The following is an 8,938-nucleotide window of genomic DNA, read 5'->3' as shown; positions in this document are numbered from 1 at the left end:
GGTGGCCTCACCCATAACCTGTGCTGGAACGGGGGATGGGGAACTTGATGGTTATCTGGAAGACTGGGGGCTTTCTCTATACATGTGATCATTCCCCATTATGTGCTCTAATTATGATTCTACACAATCTTTGACTTTCAAGAGACCAGCAGTCAAATTTTGAGTCCTTTCAAGATCTAGATCTAAAATTCAAAGAGTATTAAAGTCAATGAGGTCACAGAGTCAGGCCAATTTCAAGTGGAAAGGAAATAGACTCCCTCTTCTCCATCTTGTTTCTTTTTAAAGACTTTGAAAAATTTAAAGACTTTAATCTCTCTCTCTCTCTCTCTCTCTCTCTCTCTCTCTCTCTCTCTCTGTCTCTGGGTATGTGTGTGTTGAATGTGTGTGTGTATATGTAGGTATGCTCATCTGCATGCATACATGTGGAAGCTAGAAGTATTTTCCTCTGTCACTCTACATTATTGTTTGAGAAATTCTTTTCTCACAGAACATAAAGCTCACCATTTTCACTACAGCATCAAGCCAACATGTCCAGAGATGCTCTTTTTCATCCCTCCCAGAGTGACAGGGGTGTAGGCACATACTACCAGCCATATTTTACATGGGTGCTGGGGACCCAAACTTAGGTCCTTTTGCTTGTGTAGCAAGCCACCACTGAGCCACCTCTCTAGCTGAGGAACTTTATCTTATAGAATCTCTCTCTCTCTCTCTCTCTCTCTCTCTCTCTCTCTCTGTGTGTGTGTGTGTGTGTGCGTGTGTGTGTGTATACATATGGGTTCAGATACCTGCAAAGATTATTGGATTCCTTGGCGCTGAAGTTATAGGTGGTTGTCAGCTGTCTGATATGGTCACTGGAATCAAACTCAAGTCCTCTACAAGATCAGTACACAGTTAGTTGCTGAACCACCTTCCTACCACAGAGGCTGCTTTAAATAAATCAAGAGGGCATTGGTGGAAGAGAATGGGGGAGGGAGTAAGGGGCTATTACTGCTATCTGGGGACACAATCTGCCATATCAGGTGCTTCTGTCTAAGAGCATGGCTGCTCTCTTATAACAGCCATGGTATCAAAGCTCAACCATCCAATGCTCTATAGTAGGTATTTTTATCCTTCTCCACATCACCAGCTCTGGTACTTATCATGGTCTATAGGAGAACCTGTGATAGAAATGCATGGAACATGGAAACAGGGTTCTTGTCTGATATGTCTATAAGTATAATTTATAAGTACTTTCTTTTTCTTTTTCCAACGAAGAAGCTAGATGGCTAGTTCCTGACCCAATCAAAATTGGGCGAGCAATCATTTTGAGTTGTTTTTAGTGATGTATCTACAGCCTTTTACTGGTATGACCTGAGGCCACAAAACATGTTTTTTGAGACAGTGGCCTAACTTAGGTGCATGTTGGCTGATCAACAACACATAAAGCAAACTTGTCCACGGAGGTTCTCCCAACTTCCCTCTATTTCACAAGAGGCAGTTCAGTGAGTAGATACTGAAAGAAGCTAAGATAAAGCCCTGTCTTCACTGCCCAGAGTGGTGTGAGCTTTGTCAGGTCAGAGGTGGGCCTTCAGCTTCAGTGTCCTTCTCTGTAAATGTAAAATACTTGTCTCATTGTTGTGGAAACTAAGCCAAACCTGTATGGCAGCGCAATATTGCATTAACTTCCACACAAGTACAGCACCCACCACCCACAGCAAAACAGCCAAACAAAAATGTCCTGTTGATAGGCCATTGAACAGTGAGCCCTGAGCACTTGTCTGCTGTGTCTAAAAGCAATCCGCAGGTAGGTTTTCTATTTGTTCTCAGCTATTAATTTAGTTGTGGCTGAAATTGTTGCTTAAAAATAAGTCAGATTTGGTTGCATTGGAAATTCTTCAGGAGAATCAAAAGGAATGGAGCAACTCAATTTACATTTTTATCTTGCCTTTTGTAATTTATAGTGTGTGTGTGTGTGTGTGTGTGTGTGTGTGTGTGTGTGTGCACTCATGCACTTGAATATACAGTGACTCAATCAGATTATACTGACTCTGCTGTGTCTGCACTAGGCTCCTAGTAACATTTGGTGAAATATATTAGCTTAGTTCATAAACATAGCAGTTTTCTCAAAATTGCACGTGACACTTAGTCACAATTTAATTTGGATTGAAATTAGTCATGTGTGGTAGCCCTGACCTCTACTACCTCAGGTGGCAATATAGAAGACAGAATCTCCCCTTGCCAAGAATTAGGGCTTATTGGGAGAAATGGGCCCATGTAGGGGAAGCTGTAGCCACGCCTTCTTAGGGGCTGGCTACAGGTGTGCCTGACCATGCTTGTGAGGGAGTGGTCAGAGTGACGTAGTGGTAGTGTGACTGCGTTTGCACTTTCGGTTTCACTTTGCTTCTTGCTGTACAGACTGCTGTTTACTGGCTGGCTAAGTGGCTCTGTAAGTAAGGCTTTTCCCTATTAAATACCCTGATATTTCTACCTGACTCCGTATTGGTAATTTCCCACTCTAGGCCCACTCACAACTCCTGCAGTTTCTGGAAAGGTCTGGTATACCTGAGTGGGTAGGGAGGGTTTCCCCAACCTGGTCTACTCAAAAGTGTGAGGCGCAGGTTTACCTTGCCCATGACCTTTGGGGGTGAACATGGGTGAGGAGCAGGGGGAACTTTGTAGTAGGACTTTATGCTCAGTATGGGCCCTGGAAGTTAGCATCTTTTGGCTTTTCTCACACTCCTTTGAGTGAGGTAGATGCCAGTCCTTGCGCAGTAGGTCATTGACCAGTCAAGTATATAGTATCACTTGGGACACTTCAGAATGGGGGAGCCCAGTCCCAGCCCAGTGACTGCAGTTAGGAGGAAGCATGCTGGGAGCTCCAAACTGGAAGACACAAGCCTTGTGGAAGTAATCAACTTAAAATGAGGCCATGAGTGTGAACTTTGACTTTCTTCTTCATAAACAAACAGCAGAGCTGGACATATCCACACATAGGGAGTAAAATGTTAATGAAGAGACAGGGAGGAAATACAGTCATCCACCAGCCAAGGAGGGAGGCCTGGACATCATCCTCCAGCCTCTCAAGCCTCAGAATAACCAATGGGTCCAATCAGCCTTGGATTTGCAAGCCCCACCTTCAGATATAGGAGACAACATATTTCTGTTGTGTAAGCCTCGGTCCTATCAGTAGTGCTTGGCCACAGGGTTCCTAGTGAATGAATTCTACAGGTTTTAAGAAACACTGACAGGCACCTACCCAACCTGGTTTTACATGTAGGGTGGAGTGGCTGATTGTCCCCAAATGAACTTGGTAATAATCACAAGAACATGTTTTGCAATCCTCTTGCGCAGCCTCTATGTAGACTTTTCTTTCATGTCCTCATCAATGTGTGTCAGAGAGATGGTAGATACTCTCAAGTCACAGGGTTCTCAGGTAAGAAGCTGGAGACCAAGTTAGGAATCTCGTTTCTAATTTGGATTTCATCCTGTACAAGCACAGGACTGGTTTTGTTGGCAAGTTGTCAGAGTGAGCTTTTATTGGGAGAGAAGAGCAGCAGATGAGCTGGCATGGGTGTGGGGAGTCTGAAGCTGTGTGGTCTGTGGGATGGTGAGGTAGTGAAAGACACCCCTTCTCACATGCAGCTGGAACAAAGGTTTGTTAGCCAGGTGGTAGAGAAGTAAATATGGACCTAAGGAGACCATAATATGGTCCCCAGTATAGAACACTCTGAGGCATAACACAGGGTGGATTTAGTGTAGGTCTTAGCGCTGTTTTGTTTGAAACACATGGATCTCTTTCTTTTGGCAGCAAATAGTTATTTAAGTACCAAGGAAATTTATATGTGAGCCAAGTAAGGGCATGTTGACTGAGTTGAGTAAACATGAAACCCCCGAGGCTAATTTCATTATCAAATGCAGAGTCTAATTACTGTCTGCTCATGTTTGAACACATGGGCAGTATATATTTTTGCATGTGTGATTGTGACATTTTACAAGATTTTAGGGAAATAAACTGTGGGAAATTCAAAGCTTATAGAATCCCAGAACAAATTACTAAATTCTTCTTGCCTGGGCTTGCTAGGTCACCAGGCTTTAGGAAGGAAAGACATGCTGTTATGTCTTTTCTAATATATAAAGCAAGGGAGCAGCTATATGTGTACCCATTCACAAAGTGTGCAATACTGCAATGGGTGTGTGTAGTAGGGATAAAGGAGAAACTCACTTGATTGTGGCTCTGGAATATGTCTTAACTTTGAGGAAAACTAATGGGGGTCAGGGAACAGCCAACAACATTAGCAAATGAAGAGCCACTCAGCTGTGAACAGAGACAGACTGTAGATGTAAACCAGTCAGTGTAACACACACACACACACACACACACACACACACACACACACACACACACACACACACTAAAAGACCCAGAGATAGATATTGGGATTCAAACTTCAAGCTGAAGACCAGAAAAGCAAAGTAGCTGGCTACTAGCTCTTACTCTACCTCAGACTGAAAGGCAATCCTGGCTTCACGAAACCACAGACTACTGCCTCTCCTCAGCATGGCTGGAGAATCCTGAGACTTCAATGTCTTCCTATCCTCAATGTGACTGGAGAATGAATAGTAGCTCTGAAACCCTGTTCCTGTCTTAAATATCTCCATAATTCTGGGATTAAAGATGTGTGATCACAGGTACTGGGATTAAAGTCATGAGCTCTGTTACTATTCACTCATGTGTAGGCCATGGTGGCCTTGAACTAACATAGAGCCATCTACCTCTTAATCCTGTCTCCTGGGATTAAAGGTGTGTACCTGACTTCTATGGCTTGTGGCTGACTCTGCTTTCTGAAGTCTCAGGCAAGCTTTAATAAATCATAAATAATATATATCACCACATGTTAGAAATGGCCATCTTTGGAAACTCTAACTCATCTTGAGAGGTGATGATTATGTTTTCTAGAAAGCTGTTGTAAAACATGTGATGGTGGGTTCAGGAGCATGCTAATTATGTAAAAAAAATTCCCTGTTATACTTTATGGATAGCTAACTTTTTCATCTTTATAAATGTTCAATGTATTTAAGGAACTGTGGGCTTCTTAGCCTTAGTTATAGAGAAAAAACAGTTGTGTGTAGTTTTTAATATTAAAGAATGCTTACAAAGTCATGTAAGTAGTAGGTGTTCATCTTTATGGAATAATACAAAGGTTCTATTTAAGAATTTGTATTCCATTCTCCCTTTGTAAAGTGAAAAGGAGTCTGGACATTTGCTGGTTGTTTCCAAATACAGAGAATTTTAAGATCTGCTATCTGCTGGTTGTTAGGTTTGGGGCCATTATTTAATTTTCCTGTGCCTTATTTCCCGAGCCATGAAAGGTGACAGTATGTTGTATTCTCACTGAGAGCCTATGGCCCACGGAAGGTGCTTAGGCTATGCTCTGGGGACTCCTTGCTCTAGATTCTATGTTAGCAGTGGAAAGGCCTCTGGTAAAATACCAAGAAAAACAGCAAGCTTGTTCTGTGGAGGCTGTGGCATTCAAACCAGGGAACCTTTCCTGAGTCAGCTCATCTCTCAGGGGTTGTCTACAGACAGTACTCCTCACAGGGTACATGCCAAGTTTCCTTGAGGAAACCATTTTGAAATGAGACAGAGAAAAAAAATACACTTTAGTCCTGTTAGATATACACCAATATTACCTGTTTTGATTTTGCCTGCATTTTGTATGTGAGCCATAGTCCCCCCAAATGATAAATATTGGAAGCTGGAAGCTTGCTTTTAGGAACTCTGTGGTATTTCAGCTCTCCCCTTTGCATGCTTATTTCCTGTAAGACAAATTAATGCAATGCAGGAGGGATAGAGCAGTTCTCTGGTGGAAACTGCCGTTGGTGGCAGGGCTCTCCATTGTTACAGCGTAGCTTATGTCAGTAATTTATATCAGTGTAGTCTTTGGCATATTCAGGCATGCTGAAAATCCTACAAGGCAGGTTTTAGACACAATATGTCGGGCAGAATGATTTATAGGTGATATATATGTATGTATATGTATGTATGTATATATATATAATTATATAAACAAATGATGCTTTACCTAAAATGGAAAATTTCAGCTGCTCCAACAGTCTGTCCTCTCTGACTGCTTCATTCCTTTGTCTTTTTTTTGTTATAATAGAGCTTCTATAAATTTCATGAAGATACATCCTTCCCTGACTGAAAATTAGCAGAGCTGGGTAATGTATGGCTGTGATTCATGTTGCATCACTCATTAGCTGTGATTTAATTGTCTTTGGAGTCTACCAAAAGGGCAGCATTCACAGGAGGGCAGAGTTTAGGATTCATAGACAATGGGCTTATATGGGAGGAATACACAAAGTGTTTATACATTTTAGACTTAACAGAATAGCAAATCAAGCTAGACTTTCCACACCTCTGGGCATTATAAGCTTATTTACTAAGAAATATGCAGTGGAAAAATAGTTGCTGATTTTTTTGATCTTATAAACTTTCTTATTAAAAGAATTGTAGATGGAGTTTCTGTTCTGCCTGGTCCCACAGTCATTTAGCCCCAAATAAACACACAGAAACTTTTATTAAATATAAACTGTTTGGCCAATAGCTTTGGCTTCTTACTGGCTAGCTCTCTCTTAATTATTAACCCAATTTTTTTATTAAACTATGTATCGTCACGAGGCTATTGCTTACTGTAACCTGGCATGTTACTCCTTGGGCAGCATGGTGTCTCCCTGGATGCTCCTCTCTGCCTTCCTCTCACCAGAATTTTCCTCATCTCATAGCCCTGCCTATCCTTCCTGCCTGGCTACTGGCCAATCAATGTTTTATTCATCAACCGATAAGAGAAACACATATGCAGAAGGACAAAGGCCATCAAAACCCTTGCAAATAAAAACATTACACACCAAAATAACCAGATTCAAAATTTATACCACGGTGAACTTCTATAAAGTTAGAATAGGCATTCGGGACAGAAAATGTGGAGCTTCACATTAATTTTTACATTGTCTTCTAGAATCTTCAAATAAGTATTCTTTTTCAAGATGCTTCTAAAAATCCCAAAGGGTATAAAACATGCTTATGAAAAAAATAACATCTCATTTACACAAGAAAGCTGTAAAATTATCCATAATGATATAGGCAACCCTCAAGCAATCTCTGACTTAGAATGAACTAGACAAAAGTTCATTCATAAGGATGTCGGTAACCTTCTCTAATAGATGATACCGAAGGAACACAGAGTGGTCAGAAGGAGGTATAAGCTAGCTACTGATCAACCTGAAATACCAACTGCAATTTCTGATGCCAGCATTCTTAGAGCCATTCCATCCCAGAATCAGGATTTAAGCACTGTGGCAGTGAGGTAGGCTCATTTAATGTGAAATTCACATCGTTTATGGAATGAGGGCAGCTCTGATGTATGTATGGTAAATGATACTGTCCTGGATTTAGGAGAAATACTCGAAGGTTTCTCCATTCTCTCTAAAGCATTCAGCTGTCACTTGTCATTTGTTATCTATCTAATAATACTCAGTTGCATGCCCAGGACCTTCGGTGTCTGTACTAGGTCTTTAAGTGTGACAGGCAGATGAGATTGTCCAGGTCCCGGGAGCTTGTCTTTCAGTAGTGGCTTCTAACTAGCCTACCATCCACACTGGTATAGAGGAGTAGATATGAAAGCTTCCAGGAATGTTTGTTCCCTAAGAAAAGTAATATTCATTTTATGAAAATTTCAGCCTAAAGACCAAAGTAGCCATGTAAAGGATTTGTGAGAAAATATGCAAAACTCTTTCACCTATGAAGATGTGTGGGGATACTTTATTGGAGAGAGAGACAGAGAGAGAGAGAGCGAGTGAGAGAGAGAGAGAGAGAGAGAGAGAGAGAGAGAGAGAGAGAGAGAGGAGAATATCCTGGGAAAAGGGGTGCTATAGACTGACTTGAACATTGTAAAGGTCTGAGTCTTAAAATGGGAGATGGTATTTCAATATTAAAGAATATGTTTTTCATTTACCAAAAGAAAGTATAGTTTGAAAGAAGTCACTTTATTGTCCGTTTTTAATATAATAATGTTTAATATCATCATAGAATATTGAGGAGTTTTTCTTGCCATTGAGTCACAGGATTAAAAAGAATGAACAATAGCTATGAAGTGAAGTCTAGTGGAAAGAGGGTGCTGGAATCAGACCGTGTTGGACTCACAGCTCTGAGGTCTGGGTTGTCTCTGGGAACAACCCTAGTCATGTCTTCTGTTCTCATTGTTCTCAGGTTTCTTCACCTGTGAGGTGAATGGAATAGTAGCAATGAGGTAAGGCTGTGGTAACAGGGAAATGTATTGTCTGAACATGTCTGCCCACTGCCTACCACATCCCAGAAAAGGCAAGAAGTGATGCCAATGATCTTCTTTGTAATAAGACACATCTTAATCGTTAAGCACACATTCTAATGGTAGATATCGACTCCTAAGGATTAAAATTCCATTCAAGCCCTTCAATTATCTATGAGTGATTTTCACATTGCCTTGAGGTATTAACTGTTTGATCATTATATGATCTTCATATAGTCCATCAACAAGAACACAAAGAAACTGGAACCATTGTGATAGCATGAACAATCATATGGATTAAAATGAGTTGAGAGTTTAATAAAGCAAGAAGAGAAAAAAGGCAAGTCACAGCATGAAAAGAAACTAATTGTGCTACAATCTCACCTTCAACAGGGGGCCTTGAGAGGCTCATGTTTTCTAAGAACTCCCTGACAAGCAATGCTGAAAGGCATGCCCATTAATGTGCCACATGATAAATTATGTAGGCAGGGCAAAGATGAGGAAGGATCTTTTGAGACTCCTAGATCATACTGTATAGATCGGGTGATTGTGGAACAATGCAGTTAATTGAGCAAAATAGCAGCAGATGAGATCCATCATAGGCCAGTGGGGCACACTGAAGACTTTGATGC

At 41.1% G+C, this 8,938-nt stretch overlaps 1 long non-coding RNA gene across 5 annotated transcripts in view; it reads left to right on the top strand.

The window, feature by feature from the left end:
* Positions 1–2,370: 2,370 nt before the first annotated feature.
* LOC103161027 overlaps positions 2,371–8,938 on the top strand; it is a 235,096-nt gene continuing 228,528 nt past the window's right edge. For 4 of the 5 annotated variants that reach the window (XR_003484489.1, XR_003484486.1, XR_003484484.1 and 1 more), the window contains exons 1-2: positions 2,388–2,425; positions 6,144–6,201. This is a non-coding gene — a long non-coding RNA (uncharacterized LOC103161027). Of the gene's footprint in view, positions 2,426–6,143; positions 6,202–8,938 lie in introns of all 5 variants that reach the window. The other variant, XR_003484487.2, reaches the window with a different exon arrangement.

Source organism: Cricetulus griseus, chromosome 4 (genome assembly GCF_003668045.3).
Source record: "Cricetulus griseus strain 17A/GY chromosome 4, alternate assembly CriGri-PICRH-1.0, whole genome shotgun sequence".
Classification (NCBI taxonomy): Eukaryota; Metazoa; Chordata; class Mammalia; order Rodentia; family Cricetidae; genus Cricetulus; species Cricetulus griseus.
Note: the sequence above shows the minus strand (reverse complement) of the source record. Positions and strands in the feature narration are given on the sequence as shown.